The 14,281-nt window shown below is 49.5% G+C and overlaps 2 long non-coding RNA genes across 2 annotated transcripts in view; one reads left to right on the top strand and one right to left on the bottom strand.

Moving 5' to 3' along the window:
- Positions 1–888: 888 nt before the first annotated feature.
- LOC132010024 (uncharacterized) lies at positions 889–9,524 on the bottom strand. The gene is made up of 2 exons (XR_009402124.1): positions 9,437–9,524; positions 889–1,172 (listed from the first exon to the last, which is right to left on the bottom strand). It is a non-coding gene; the product is annotated as an uncharacterized LOC132010024 (long non-coding RNA).
- A 2,259-nt stretch (positions 9,525–11,783) lies between these two features.
- LOC132011912 (uncharacterized) overlaps positions 11,784–14,281 on the top strand; it is a 10,113-nt gene continuing 7,615 nt past the window's right edge. Inside the window, exon 1 of the long non-coding RNA XR_009402453.1 lies at positions 11,784–12,482. This is a non-coding gene — a long non-coding RNA (uncharacterized LOC132011912). The remainder of the gene's footprint in view (positions 12,483–14,281) is intronic.

Raw genomic sequence — 14,281 nt, 5'->3', positions numbered from 1 at the left:
ACAGATTTTTTAAACCTTTTTGAAATGAAAGTCTAATTCTCATAATAAAATGCCAATTAGGCACAAAGAAAGTATGGCGGACCTGGGAGTAAGTCAACTAGCAAAAAGCAACAAGGAGACAAGTAGAGGGGGAAACATAAAGGAAGCACTGAGCAAGAGACGTGAAGGTGAGAGTACAATGCTCTACTAAATTCTGTGTATGTAACCAGAACCTCAACCATGGAGAATAGAGAGAAAGAAGGAACTAAAGTGTTTAAAGAGAGAATGGCTGTGAGATTTTTAGAACTGGTAGAAAACATCATATCAGAGGTTTAGGAAGGGAAGCAGGATATACTTAGCAGGGTAAATAAAAATAAATCCAGCTCAGTAAAACCAAAGACAAGGTAAAATGGTAAAAACAGCCAGAAAGAACAGGTCACCTGGAAACAGCAATTAAGAAGACAGCAACTTCTCAACAGCAAAAGTCAAAAGATATTGACTACAATCTTGCAAATACAGATACAAAGTAACTGTCAACATAGAATTAGAATTATGAACTCTGGGAGACTATCTTCCAGGTTTGAGGGTGGTTAAAAATTAAGAATTCACCAGGACGCCTGGGTGGCTCAGCTGGTTAAGCGGCTGCCTTCGGCTCAGGTCATGATCCCAGCATCCTGGGATCGAGTCCCGCATCGGGCTCCTTGCTCAGCCGGGAGCCTGCTTCTACCTCAGCCTACCACTCTGTCTGCTTGTGCTCACTCTCGCTCCTCTCTCTCTCTCTGACAAATAAATAAATAAAATCTTAAAAAAAAAAAAATAACTGCACTGCAGGGGTAAATGATCCCAGAAGAAGAGTCTAAGACAGAAGATAAAGGAGAGAATGCTGAGTAAATGTATGGAAATAATGGATATAAACCAAAATTTGTCTTTAAAAATAATAATAGTCATTGTTACAGATATTACGGAATTGTGCTCCTCCAGATTGTCCTGGTTGACAAAAGCACCACCAACATATGAAAATATTCATTTCCGGCGCACCTGGGTGGCTCAGTCATTAGGCGTCTGCCTTCAGCTCAGGTCATGGTCCCACGGTCCTAGGATGGAGCCCCGCATAGAGCTCTCTGCTCGGCAGGGAGCCTGCTTCTCCTTCTCCCACTTCTCCTGCGTTGTGTTCGCTCTCTCGCTGTCTCTCTCTGTCAATAAATAAAATCTTAGGGCACCTGGGTGGCTCAGTGGGTTAAGCCGCTGCCTTCAGCTCAGGTCATGATCTCGGGGTCCTGCTTCCCTCTCTCTCTCTCTCTGCCTGCCTCTCTGTCTACTTGTGATCTCTCTCTGTCAAATAATAAATAAAATAAAATCTTTTAAAAATAAATAAATAAATAGAATCTTAAAAAAATTTCATTTCCTTCTCTCTCTGGCAACCTACGGCCAGACTTGATGATTTTTTCTAAACAGGTAAAAATGGTACTTCACTATCCTAATTTACATTTCTCTTAATATATATCTGTCGATATGTCTGTGATTCCTTCCCAGTTTTTTTTTTAAGATTTTATTTATTTATTTGACAGAGATCACAAGTGGGGGGGGCAGGCTCCCCGCTGAGCAGAGAGCCCAATGCGGGGCTTGATCTCAGGACCCCGAGATCATGACCTGAGCCGATGGCAGAGGCTTAACCCATTGAGCCACTGGAGCACCCCTCCTGCCCAATTTTTTGATTTGCCTGTGACTGCAGTGTCTTTTGCATAGTGAATTTCTTTCCTTGTTTTCTCCTTTTCTTTCAAGGCTTATAGGTGCCATGCCATACTTACAAATGCTTCCCCAGCCCCAAATGATTTTTTCATTCTCCCATTGCTGCTTCAGTATTTTGTGGTCTCATGTTTTAACATTTACATATTTGGTGTGTCTCGGAATTATTTTGCTGTGAAGTTGAAGGTGTGGCCAATAAACTTGTTTTTCAGATGACCTCCCTGTTTGCCCAGCAATTTTATACTGAATAGTTTCCCTCCACCAATTTGAAATTTTAGCATATCCTGAATTCCTTTGTATTTGAATCTATTCCTGTGCCTTCTCTTCTGTTCCACTCATCTGTCTGCTGCTGGCCTGCAATCACACTAGTTTAATTATTTTAACTCTGTAAGATAAGACACTTAAATCTCTAATAAGTCTGGTCCCTTAACATTTGTCCTGGATATTCTTAGTTGTTTGGTTACCAAAAAAAAAGATCCTGCCGCTATTTTTAGGGGACTTGCTAAATTTATACAACCTAGAGTAAATGGACTTTCTAAAAATGGGCTTTGTTTTTCTGTTCATTCAGATCATCTTCTGTATCCCTTAGTGGAGTTTTAAAATTTTTTCATAAATATACTGCATAAATCTCATTAGGCTTATTCCCAGCTGTTTCATCTTGTGGTTCTTATTGTTTTGTTATTGTTTTTTTAGTATATGTACATTATTTTCTTCCATTAGTTTTTTTTTAGTTGTTTGCTGCTTTCCTAACGGCGAACAGGAAGAGAGAATGAGGCCCCAACAAGTCAGCTGGTGGAAGAGAGAGGAAGCAGGGGACCACAGCTGGAAGGACTGTTGCCCCCTCCCCCAACTCCTCAGTCCCTTATTTATCAGATACAAGATAGCAACAAAGGAGAAGAAAAGAAGGTTATACAATAGCCAGAGGTCTAGTAGGTAAACAAGAAGGAATGTGAGTCACATGTTGGTCACAAGTCTTAGAGGTAATCGAGGGTAGACAAAATGAGGACTAAGGTGTGTGGGGTCCGGCAGCACGGATTTGTAGTTGAGCAAGTGCACTTAAAGGGATCACCTTAACAGCAAGCTTTCTCTGAGGCAGGAGAGACAAAGAAAAAGGGAAGCAGATGAAGATCCCCCCTGAGCAAGGCCGGCAGCCACAGTCACTGGACTTCAAGGACCTGTATCATCCCTTATACCAGAGGGCTGCTGCTAGTACATGTCTTTCTCAAGGTCATCTCTAAGGATGCTTGCATGACCGCTACAACTCCTCTTTAGCTAAAGTTATATTTTGAGCAGTATATTATTCTGAGGGATGGTTACAGTTGTTGCTTGTAAATGTGAAATCTATAGTTTCTGAATATTAATTTTTTTAAAGATTTTAAAAATGATTTTATTTATTCATAGAGAGAAAGACAGCACAGAGAGACAGAGAGGGAAATCCCGGGGTCCTTTTGGCTGGAGAGCCACAGACTGATGGCCCAAAGGACCTCTGCCCCACATATAAATAAAAGCAGCCTTGCTGAGCTTTAGTCAGACAAGATGGGCTCTTCTGCCTGACGACCTGGCCCCTGGGTCAGGAGTATGGGGCCCAGGAGCCTCACCCAGCCTTCAGGTAAGCCACTCCCAATTCTTAGGGTCACCAGTCAATTGTTAATGATCTGAGATCTTTCCATTTCTCAACATCTTTCACAACCCTGGGGGTACAATGCCAGCATCCCTCATGAGAGAGGTAACAGGAAGCAGGGAACAGAGGTCAGGGTCACCAGGCATTGTGTGTTGAATGGGGGACCTCTGCCTCTGCAAATCAGATCCTGTGATCATTAGCCTACTGCTGCTCTTGTGTGTCTGGTTCTGTCCTTATCTCTGATGATCTTTCTAGCTCTCTCTTTCCAGTTTGGATGGATCCTTTGACCCAAGTGTCTAGCAGCAATTCCTGGCTGACAGTGAGTTGGGATTCTCCACAGGCTCAACAGGGACAAAGCCCAGTCTTCCTAAAAGCTTCAGTGGACAAGTCCCTGAAAAGGGTCAGGGTTTAGCTGAGATGAAACCAAAACGAGGGGCCCCCGGGTGGCTCAGTATGTCTTGGGCTCAGGTCATGATCCCAGGCTCCTGGGATGGAGTCCTGAGTCCAGTTCCGTGCTCCGCCAGGAGTCTGCTTCTTCCTCTACCCCTCCCCCCTGCTCATGATCTCTCATTCGCATTCTCACTCTCAAATAAATCTTAAAAACAAAACAAAACAAAACAACACCACCCGGGGCAAGTCACACCTCAAGCTTCAGGTAGAACTATATGAAACCGCCAATAATCAGTTGGTTTTGACCCACCAAAACATGGCTGTGGTTCAAACACAAAAGCTGCCTTTGAGAAGGAAACAGTCACAGAATCAAATCTGTGCTGCCACCCAGTGGTCAGAGCGAAGAAACAGAACTCTTGTTCCTCTGAGGGTGGTGGTTTACAGGGGTAATTTTCCCGGCGACACGCTGGATTAGGACTGCTACACAAGTGATTATTTAACGCTACTACAGCTTATGGCAATAATTACTTATTTTCTTTTTCTTTTCTTTTTTTTTAAAGATTTTATTTATTTATTTGACAGAGATCACAAGTAGGTAGAGAGAGAGAGAGAGAAAGAGAAGAGGAAGCAGGCTCCCCGCCGAGCAGAGAGCCCAATGCGGGGCTCGATCCCAGGACCCTGGGACCATGACCTGAGCTGAAGGCAGAGGCCTTAACCCACTGAGCCACCCAGGCGCCCCAATAATTACTTATTTTGATGTGCCACAAATAGTTCTTCTGAGGTAGATGATAGGGATTTATCCCCATTTTAGAGGTTGAGTCAAATGAGGCCCCCGGGATTGCAAGATCCCACAGTGAGGGAGGCTCACCCAGGTTTGAGCTCAGAGACCTGACTCAGAGCGCGGCTGCTCACATCCAGCGGTTGCCCTTCCCATCTTAGAACATGAGGCTCCCATGCTGGAGATCCGAGTCCCCGGAGGTCCCAGCTGAGGTCCAGGTACACACTCCTGAATGTCTGAGCACTTTGTATTACACAGGAACGGAGGAGGTTCGTGGAACCAGGACAGGAGTAGTTTTTAAAAACTGTATTAAAAATAGTTCCTGAGGCACCTGCCTGAAGGGACATCTGGGTAGCTCAGTTGGTTGAGCATCCCACTTTTGATTTCAGCTTGGGTCATGATCCCAGGTCCTGGCAGATTCCCAGGAATCTGCTTCTCCCACCCCTCCTGCCCCAACCCACAGCTCATGCGCTCTCTCTCTCGCTCTCTCTCTGTTCTCTCTTTCTCTCAAATAAATAAATAGAATCCTTAAAAAAAAAAAAAAGACACTTTTTAAAAAGTTGTTCATTAAAACAAACAAAATAAAAATCTGTATGCTAAAAAAACATTGATCAAGTAATTGTCAGCTTTGTGAAGTTTGCTCTGGAAAATTCTCTGTCCAAACATTAAGCGATATTTGTGTAATGTGGATTACATGTGTTGATTCAAATCTTCCTTGAGAGTAAAAATGTCCTCTGATTCAAATGGTATATCTAAATAGTAAGGCCCAAACATTCTTTCTCCTGATGCCTGGCTGCTTCCTGCCATCCTGTGAGGCACGTGGGGACAGGAGAATGCGGAGTAGGCAGGATGTCCGCCATCACTGAAGGCTTGCGAGCTGGGGGCAAGAGCCAGAGGGCTGCTGGGACTGCCAAAGAGAGGGATCATTAGCCTGCTCAGGGTCACACACCTCACTGGTGGTGGAATCAGCTCATTCCCTGACTCCAGCCCCTGGAAGACCAGGGAAGCACTGGCCCTGCCCCTTGTAAGTTAGGAAAACCACAGGAAGACCTGAGCCCTCACAGCCTGTGAACTTTGGTCCCACTCCATGTGGACCAAGAACAGAAGGCACAAAGATGGTTTCAGCACAGGCATTCTGCCCCTGCCTTCCAGTTTCCCACAGAATCTAGTCCTGATTCAAGATGGCCACGAGGAGGAGTAGAGAAATGAAAGAGGGGGGACAGAGGAAGAGGCAGGGGACTGGAGGACAAGAAAATGGGAAGCTGAGCCCTGACCCAGGGAAGAAAGGGCTTTAGGCTTACTCCATTTCATCTTCAGGCTTAGGAAAGGCTCTCATACCAGGCTGCTGTTTCTCATGTAAGCTTTTGGTGCTACTGCCCCTCTGAACAATTTGTTACTTAAACTGTAACCCCTGGAGGATTTTAATAGTTGCCAAGCACATTTAGATATGGCCTTAAGAAATACACATACTGGCAACAGGTCTTTGGGGAGAAGGACGATGTATGACCGTGAAGCTGGGCAGCTCTTGCCGCTTCCAGTCAGAGACCAGAAAAGATTAGACACAAACAAGTCAGCTGCAAGAGATTGGGAGCAGGGGACAACAGACGAAAAGGACTGCTGCCACGAGCAACTCCAACTCACTTTTATTAGATAGAAACAATAGCCAACAGAAGGACCAATGAAGGTCAAACGTTAGTTACGTCTTGCAGACAAGCAAGGGGGAGGGTAAGGTTTATAGTTAACCAAGCACATTCGAAGGACTCCTCTAAAAAACAACGGGCACTTCTGGGAAGAGAAAGGAGCGACAACAAAAAAGGGAAGCAGGCGGTTTTTGTTCCACCCTGAGCTGACCAGGCGTTCCAGGATGCCCAGCTTCGGTGAAGGGGCGGCCTTCCGCCCTGGGCGAGCCGGGCATCCCCAGCTGCCCAGGTTCACAGTCATACATCGTCCTTCTCCCCAAAGACCTGTTGTCAGTATATGTATTTCTTAAGGCCATATCTAAATGTGCTTGGCAACTAGTAAAATGCTCCAGGGGTAACAGTTGTTGTTTTTTTTTTTTTTAAGATTTTACTTATTTATTAGAGAGAGAGACAGTGAGAAAGAGCATGAGCGAGGAGAAGGTCAGAGGGAGAAGCAGACTCCCCATGGAGCTGGGAGCCTGATGCGGGACTCGATCCTGGGACTCCGGGATCATGACCTGAGCCGAAGGCAGTCGTCCAATCAACTGAGCCACCCAGGCATCCCCAGGGGTAACAGTTTAAGTAACACATTGTTCCGAGGGGCAGCAGCATTTTGGTGTCTGTCTGAACTTTGTAAACTGTATTTGTATATTACTTTGATTAAGAATGTACATTAAGGGGCACCTGGGTGGCTCAGTGGGTTAAGCCGCTGCCTTTGGCTCAGGTCATGATCCCAGGGTCCTGGGATGGAGCCCCGCATCGGGCTCTCTGCTCAGCCGGGAGCCTGCTTCCTTCTCTCTCTCTCTCTGCCTGCCTCTCTGCCTGCTTGTGATCTCTCTCGTCAAATAAATAAATAAATCTTAAAAAAAAAAAAAAAAAAGAATGTACATTAAAGGGGGACGCCTGGATGGCTCAGTTGGTTAAGTGGCTGCCATTGGCTCGGGTCACGATCTCAGCATGCTGGGATCGAGTCCCACATCAGGTTGCTTGCTCCGCAGGGAGCCTGCTTCTCCCTCTGCCTCTGCTTGTGCTCTCTCTCTCTCTCTGACAAATAAATCTTAAATAATAATAATAATAATAATAATAATAAAAATGTACATTAAGGAGCACCTGGGTTGCTCAGTGGGTTAAAACCTCTGCCTTCAGCTCAGGTAATGATCCCAAGGTCCTGGGATTGAGCCCCACATTGGGCTCTCTGCTCAGCGGGGAGCCTGCTTCCCCCTCTCTCTGCCTGTCTCTCTGCCTACTCGTGATCTCTGTCTGTCAAATAAATAAAATCTTAAAAAAAAAAAAGAAAGAAAAGAAAAGAAAAAAGAAAATGCAGAAATAAACTACAATGGACTTTCATGCATGGCTGGGGGTAATATTAAAATAGTAGGGCTGGGGCTCCTGGGTGGCTCAGTTAGTTAAGCGGGGAAGCTTGATTTCGGCTCAAGTCATGATCTCAGGGTCGTGAGATGGACCTGGCCTTGGGTTGAGGTCCCTGCTAGGCATGGAGGCTGCTTGGGATTCTCTCTCTCCCTCTCCTCTTCTAATCCCTTCCCCCACCCCACCCCCCTACCCAGCAGCCTCACACACACTCTCTCTCCAAAAATTAATTAGTTAAGGGGTGCCTGGGCAGCTCAGTGGGTTAAGCCTCTGCCTTTGGCTCAGGTCACAATCTCAGCGTCCTGGGATCGAGCCCCATCTAGGGCTCTCTGCTCAGCGGGGGCGGGGGGAGGGGCTGCTTCCCCCTCCCCCTTTGCCTGCTTCTCTGCCTACTTGTGATCTCTATCTGTCAAATAAGTAAATAAAAATCTTTTAAAAAATAAAAATTAATTAGTTAATTTAATTAATGAATTAAAATGAAATAGTATAACCACTTTGACAAACAGTGTGGCAGTGTGGAGAGTAAGATGGGGTCACTCATGTCAAGCAGGCATGGAAGCAGTTAAGGGTATCGCAGCTAGGAGATATGGCTGAGACCAGCATTAGCTGACAGCCCAGAACTGACAAGAGCAGAGGCAGAGGACATCTGCAGGAGCCCAGCACATTAATTCCCTTTTTTTAAAAGGGGGAGGATTTTGTCAGCAAACTGTCAGACTCTTCACACTTAACCCTCTATGTCTGACCACTTAAAAAAGGCAGCTCCTGCCCACGCCTCCACCTAATTATTCTCCAGTGGGAACTGAGATCCCTCCCCAGCGTAAACATCAGAAGCATAAGTGCCCAGAGCTGACTGGCCCTAGCCCGGTGGACTTCGTGTTTGGTTTACTTCCTACGCCATTCTGTTATTTTGTTTGTGGCTTGTCCTGCGTTCTGCTCTGTGCGCAAGAAGCCAAGTTAATCACCCGGTGAAATGTCACTGAGTTTGGAATCCTGAACCTGCATTATAATTATGTTAACCTTGCTGACATCGTGGAAAGACACAACTCATGTGTACCCCTTGAAATGCCAGTAGAGTATTACCCCCACCTTAAAAGACCACCAGAGACGTGAGTCAAAGCCAATCAGCAAGGGTCGTTTATTGCAGGTTCGAACCTGGACCTCTGCGGCGCTCGATGCCGATAACACCGAGAGGTCCAGAGCTGGGTCGGTGCAGGATTTTTATAGACAGATACAAACAAGTTTCGGGTGGGGCTGAGCTTATTGATTGATAGTTTGAACACAATTGAGAATATCCTGGTGGAATGTTACATTCTTGCTATCAAGCATCCCTGTTAATGAGATTTAGGTTTAGAAGTATTTACTTTTCCTTCTACCTCCGCCTCCTTCGGTTTTTCATGGAGGGGAGGGTGACATTAGGGCTATTGATAAGGTAACTTCTTTGTTGTAAATCTCAAGGATATTTGCAAACCAAGGGAGACTCCTGTCTTGCAGGATTGTGATCTCAGCAAGTTAACTATTTATCATTTTATGGCAGTCAGGGGTGCCTGAGGAATGCTACACATATGGACGGGAGCGGGTGAAGGGGGGGGGGGTGCAAGGCGCCAGCCTTTGCTTTGTCCTCAGCCAGCCTCCTGCTCCTTCACCCCTTACAGTGTGCTCATAACACACAGCTTCCTCAAAAGTGAAAAACACCACACAACCAAGCTACCCCATCCATGTGTAGGTATTTTATCCAAGAGAAATGGCAACACAGATCCACACCGTAAGGGCCTATTTAGCCAGAGTGATTCCATCTCAGTTAAACAGTGATTTGTTTATGCAGTAAAACTTCAACTGACCCTGCCCCCCACCACACCCGCTCCCAGGGGAACTTACTTAAAAGCAGTCCGGGAACCCAGTAAAATATGGTCGACCAGTTCCTGATAACAGAGCCCAGAATACAAGGACGAGTCAGCCAGGTGGAGACATCTAATCAGTAAAGCACACACACTACCTTCCAAACTACCAAAGAATGTGGGCCCCGCCTTTTGGGCTCCAATTCAGAACAAGGTGATAGGCTAGTTCAAATAGCTACTATGGGGTGAATCGTAATTCAATTGACCACCCGTATGTGACCTAGCATGACTGTGCAGCTTTCTCTGTGTGTTACAATCTCACTGGCCACCTGTATGTGGCCAGGCTCAACCACGTGATCTTTGCTCTATAAAAGTTAGTCTGTGAGGCTCTCTGTAAGAGGTGGCCCCAACTGGTCAGTTTGATTCTTGATGCTAGGCGTGAAATAAAGCTTTGCTTGACCTTTGCTTTGTATCAGTCTTGCTCCTTTGATCACAGACCCTAACACACACAAGGACTTTTTCTAAAAAGATTTATTTATTTGAGAGAGTGAGAACATGCGACCAGGGGGAAGGGCAGAGGAAGAGAAGCAGACTCCCCGCTGAGTGTAGAGCCCAACATGGGGCTTGATATTGAACCCTGACATCATGACCCTGAAAGGCTCGCCTAACTGTGCCACCGAAGGACCCCCACACAAAGACTTATAGGAGTTTTTTTAATAAGGATTTTATTTGAGAGAGAGAGAGCACGCACAAGCAGGGGGAGAGGTAAAGGGAGAGGGAGAATCAGGCTCCCTGCAGAGCAGGAAGCCCAATGTGGGACTCAATCCCAGGATTCTAGGATCATGACCTGAGCCGAAGGCAGTGGCTTAACCAACTGAGCCACCCGGGTGCCCCACTTATAGGAATTTTTTTTTTAAGATTTTATTTATTTATTTGACAGGTAGAGATCACAAGTAGGCAGAGAGAAAGAGGAGTAAGCAGGCTCCCTGCTGAGCAGAGAGCCGGATGTGGGGCTGGATCCCAAGACCCAGGGATCATGACCTGAGCAGAAGGCAGAGACTTTAAACCACTGAGCCACCCAGGCACCCCAGGAATTTTTAAGGCAGTTTTATTCACTAAATCTCAAAACCAAAGCAGCCCAGGTGTCCAACAGCAACCCAAATGTCTTTGGGGTCCTCAGAGGATACCTCCCCACCAGTCCAGCTGGGCCTCCCCAATCCACCCACCTCAAATCCAAATGGACAAACAGTCTGCGGCATATGCATACAATCAAATACTACTCAGCGCTGAAAGGAGGGAGCTACTGATACAGTCACGCAATCACGTGAATGACTCTTGGAAGCATTGTGCTAAGTGAAAAGAAGCTGGGCACAAAAGATCACATCCTGTATGGTCCTATTTATGGGAAATTCCAGGGGAAAGAAAAGTGTAGTGATAGAAATCAGATAAGTGGTTGTCTGAGGCCAGCAAAGAGAGCGTTGACTGCAAAGAGGCAGAAGGGAATTTTCTGGGGGTAATGGAAACATGCTATATCTTTTTTTTTTTTTTTGAGATTTTATTTATTTATTTGAGAGAGCATGAGAGGGGAGCGGGTCAGAGGGAGAAGCAGACTCCCAGCAGAGCAGGGAGCCTGATGCAGGACTCCATCCTGGGACTTCAGGATCATGACCTGAGCTGAAGGCAGTCACTTAACCAAGGGGACCGGGAAACGTGCTGTATTTTGAACTCCGACAGTGGTTAGCCTGATGTGTTCGTCCGCCAAAATTTATAGGACGGCATACAGTATGTAAAATTTCTGGTATTTACCGTATGTAAATAATATCTCAATAAAGTAGGGTTATTGTTTGTTTTTTTAATGAGAGAGCTGCTGTGAGGCATGAAGGAGAACACAGGTGAAGGGATTCTGCTAAATACCTTCCCAAATGAATTTGATTTGAGAAAGGAGAGAGGCTCTCGTGTTTCTGCCGGGTCAGCCTCAACCCGGAGGTTGAGTGGAACATTCCCCCCGCTAGGGGGCAGTGTCGCCCCACCGCGCGTCCACAGTCCCCGGCGCCCGCAGTGGCACCGAGACCCCCGGGACGCGCCGAGCTCCGCCCAGTAGCCCCCGGGTGCGGGCCTTTTTTCCCCGCGGGGGGCCGGAGAAGTGGTACCCGCGCGGCGTCCTGCGCCGATGGGGGCTGCGTGCCACGGCCCCACGCCCTCCTCCCAACCCCCTGCGGCCCAGAGGCCGGCTCGCAGTCCCGCACCCGCACGCTCTGCTCGGCCACCTCCGAGGGCCTGGCATCCCGACAGAGGAGCCCCGGCTCCCGGGCACACGATGACCCCCCCCCCCCTCCAGCCCCGGCTGTCGGGCAACGTGGGGCCAGCCCTCTGGCCCCGACTGGCGGAATGCATTAGAGGGTAGCGGCGCCCGCCAGGGACTGCTTCCAGGGTGGAAGGCGCTGCAGCTGGCGACTGCGGGGACCCAGCTGCGTTCCGGGAGAATCGCCCCGGCCTCTCTGGCGCCGCTTCTGCGACAAGGCCCGCAGAAAGACGCCGAAGCGCCTCTTTCCTCCCGGACCTTCTTCCTCTCAGAGCAGGTCCTCAGAGCCTTAGCCAATCCCCACCCACGCAGAACTCCGAAACTGTCGTTTTGAAGTATGGCCTAGAGACGTTTTGTTGAACTGTTCCTCGAGCTAATAAGGCGGCCCCCAGGCGTGGCGCGCCAAGTAGGGGGCTGCTAGGGGCATGGGCTGGAATGCGGGGAGGGGAGAGCTCAACCACTGCCCCGCGTGCCAAGGCCCCGGGGACACCCGGACCCTCCGTAATCACTCTCCCTCCCCGTGGCCGCAACCCACCACGGGACCTCAGGGGACGCACTTGGGCGGCCCCGCCCGCCGGCGCACTTGTCTCCAGCCCTCTCCGCTCCGTCTGGCGCACTGCGTGGTGCGCCTAGTTTCCCGAACCCCGCAGAGCCGCAGCTGCGTTGAGGACACACCGCACCCCTCCGGCCCTCTGGTCGGGGTGTCTCCGGGCCCACCCCCAGTGCAGGCACTGGGGGACTGTCGACGCCAGCGCCGCAGGTGCAGCCCAGAGGCCGCGCGCCGGTGAGTCGGCCCGGGCGGCTCCAGCAGAGTTGATGGGGATCAGGGAAGTAGGAGGGCAAGGCAGGGAGGACGGGCAGTTGCTTCCCTTCCCACTTTTGCTAGTTTCCAGGACATGAGCAGATGCTCCAGACTGGTGAGGCGGTCAGTTTCCCCCAGACCCGGGACTGCGGGCTCTGAGCACTGACCGGACCCAGCCTAGGGGAGACAGGAGCCTGTCCGTGACGCCTTCTCGAGAAAGCGAGGTGAGGCCGTGAGTATACTTTATTTAGAGCGCTAGCCTGGGACCCAGACAGAGGCCTAGGCTTGACTCCTTTCCTGGTAGGAGCTGTTGTTCTTTGGTAGTTCTGCAACTTTACAGAGCCTCACTTTCCTCATCTATAAAATGGGAATATCGTGCTACCTCCCAGGGTCCCCGTGAGGACAAACCCAAAAGACGCTGCAAAGTGCTCAGCACTCAGTCTGTGAAGCACAGAAAGATCTGCATTAATTCAGGCGAGAAGACTCTCCACTTCCGGTCCTGCCGGGTGCACTTCGGGTCATGCCTGCCCTTTCACAGACTGGGAGGATGGGCTCTTTGCCCCGGAGTCGCATGCGCGCAGGGACAAGGGCAAAAGCTTGTAGTCCAGGAGGCTCAGGTAGCCCTGAGAGTGAGCACCTACTGCTCTGGTTGGTGTCGGTCTGGACCTTCGCGGGGGAGGGGGATGGCGAACATACTCTGTGGCAAAAATGGCTGCGGTTTTCCTTAAGGGGGACATCCTTCACCGTTACTTCTGAACGTCATTCTTCACCCTCAGACACTTAGGCCTCATAAAACCGGGAACCAGTGTCACAATTATTAACACCCAGAAATTCCCCATACAGAGCAGAGTTCCCGTTTTGCAGATGGGAGCCCTGCGGTCACAGGTTGTTCATGAATACATGCCAGTCAGTGGGGATCCCTTAGTGCCTTCCACGCTCCCGCAGGTGTGTTCCGTGCCCTGTGTAGCATTCTCTCTTAATGAAAGGATAAACACGGGTTCCTTTGGCCAGCCTGGGGAAGAAGGAAGCCAGAGTCAGGCTTCCCTAGGCGTCCAGGGTGGGGTGCCCTGCAGGGCTTACTGGGGCCTTCAGGGTCGATATGAGGATGAAATCGACGCCGAACAGGCAAACGGACTCAGGACAGCCGCTCTTGCCCTATGCCCTTGCGATGGGCTTTAGAGTTTGGACAAGATCTTGGCCTTGAGGAACACGGTCCTTGCGCGTCTTATCTGAAGATGCCTTTGGCTTTTGGGCTGGGGCCGCCTCCTCCGACACTCCCTGTCCTGCTGTCTTTAAAACCTGTTCGAAATGCTGGGTCCCCAGAAGGGGTGGAACCGTGGGATCCCCCGGCCCCACCCCGTAAAGCGGCGCCCCAGAGCTTTGTTGAGAAAGTCTGAGTTTGAAGGTAAGGACATTCCTTGGCTTTAGAAGAAGCCACCACACCATGGCTGCCGTTGTGGACCACGCTCGCTCACAGCTGTGTCCCCAGGGCCGAGCAGTGGGCGCTGGAGAGAGATGGGGCACCGAGAGCCGGCCCCGCCCTCTGACTCAGCGAGAAAGGCTAGTGTCTCTGCACACCCGCAGCTCTCCGGAGCCGCGCGGTCTCCCTTCCCGTCCTCTCGCCCCACTGAAGCGATCTCGTCAGCAGCTTCCCCGCCACCCCCGCTCCCGGAGCAGTGGTTTCCGCTTCAGAGTACCCCTGCCACCGAGATGGTCTCTCCCTAATGCCCGCCTTCACACAACCCCCCCCCCCCCCCCCCCCCCCCCCCCCCCCCCCCCCC

This window comes from Mustela nigripes, chromosome 2 (assembly GCF_022355385.1).
Source record: "Mustela nigripes isolate SB6536 chromosome 2, MUSNIG.SB6536, whole genome shotgun sequence".
Classification (NCBI taxonomy): domain Eukaryota; kingdom Metazoa; phylum Chordata; class Mammalia; order Carnivora; family Mustelidae; genus Mustela; species Mustela nigripes.
Note: the sequence above shows the minus strand (reverse complement) of the source record. Positions and strands in the feature narration are given on the sequence as shown.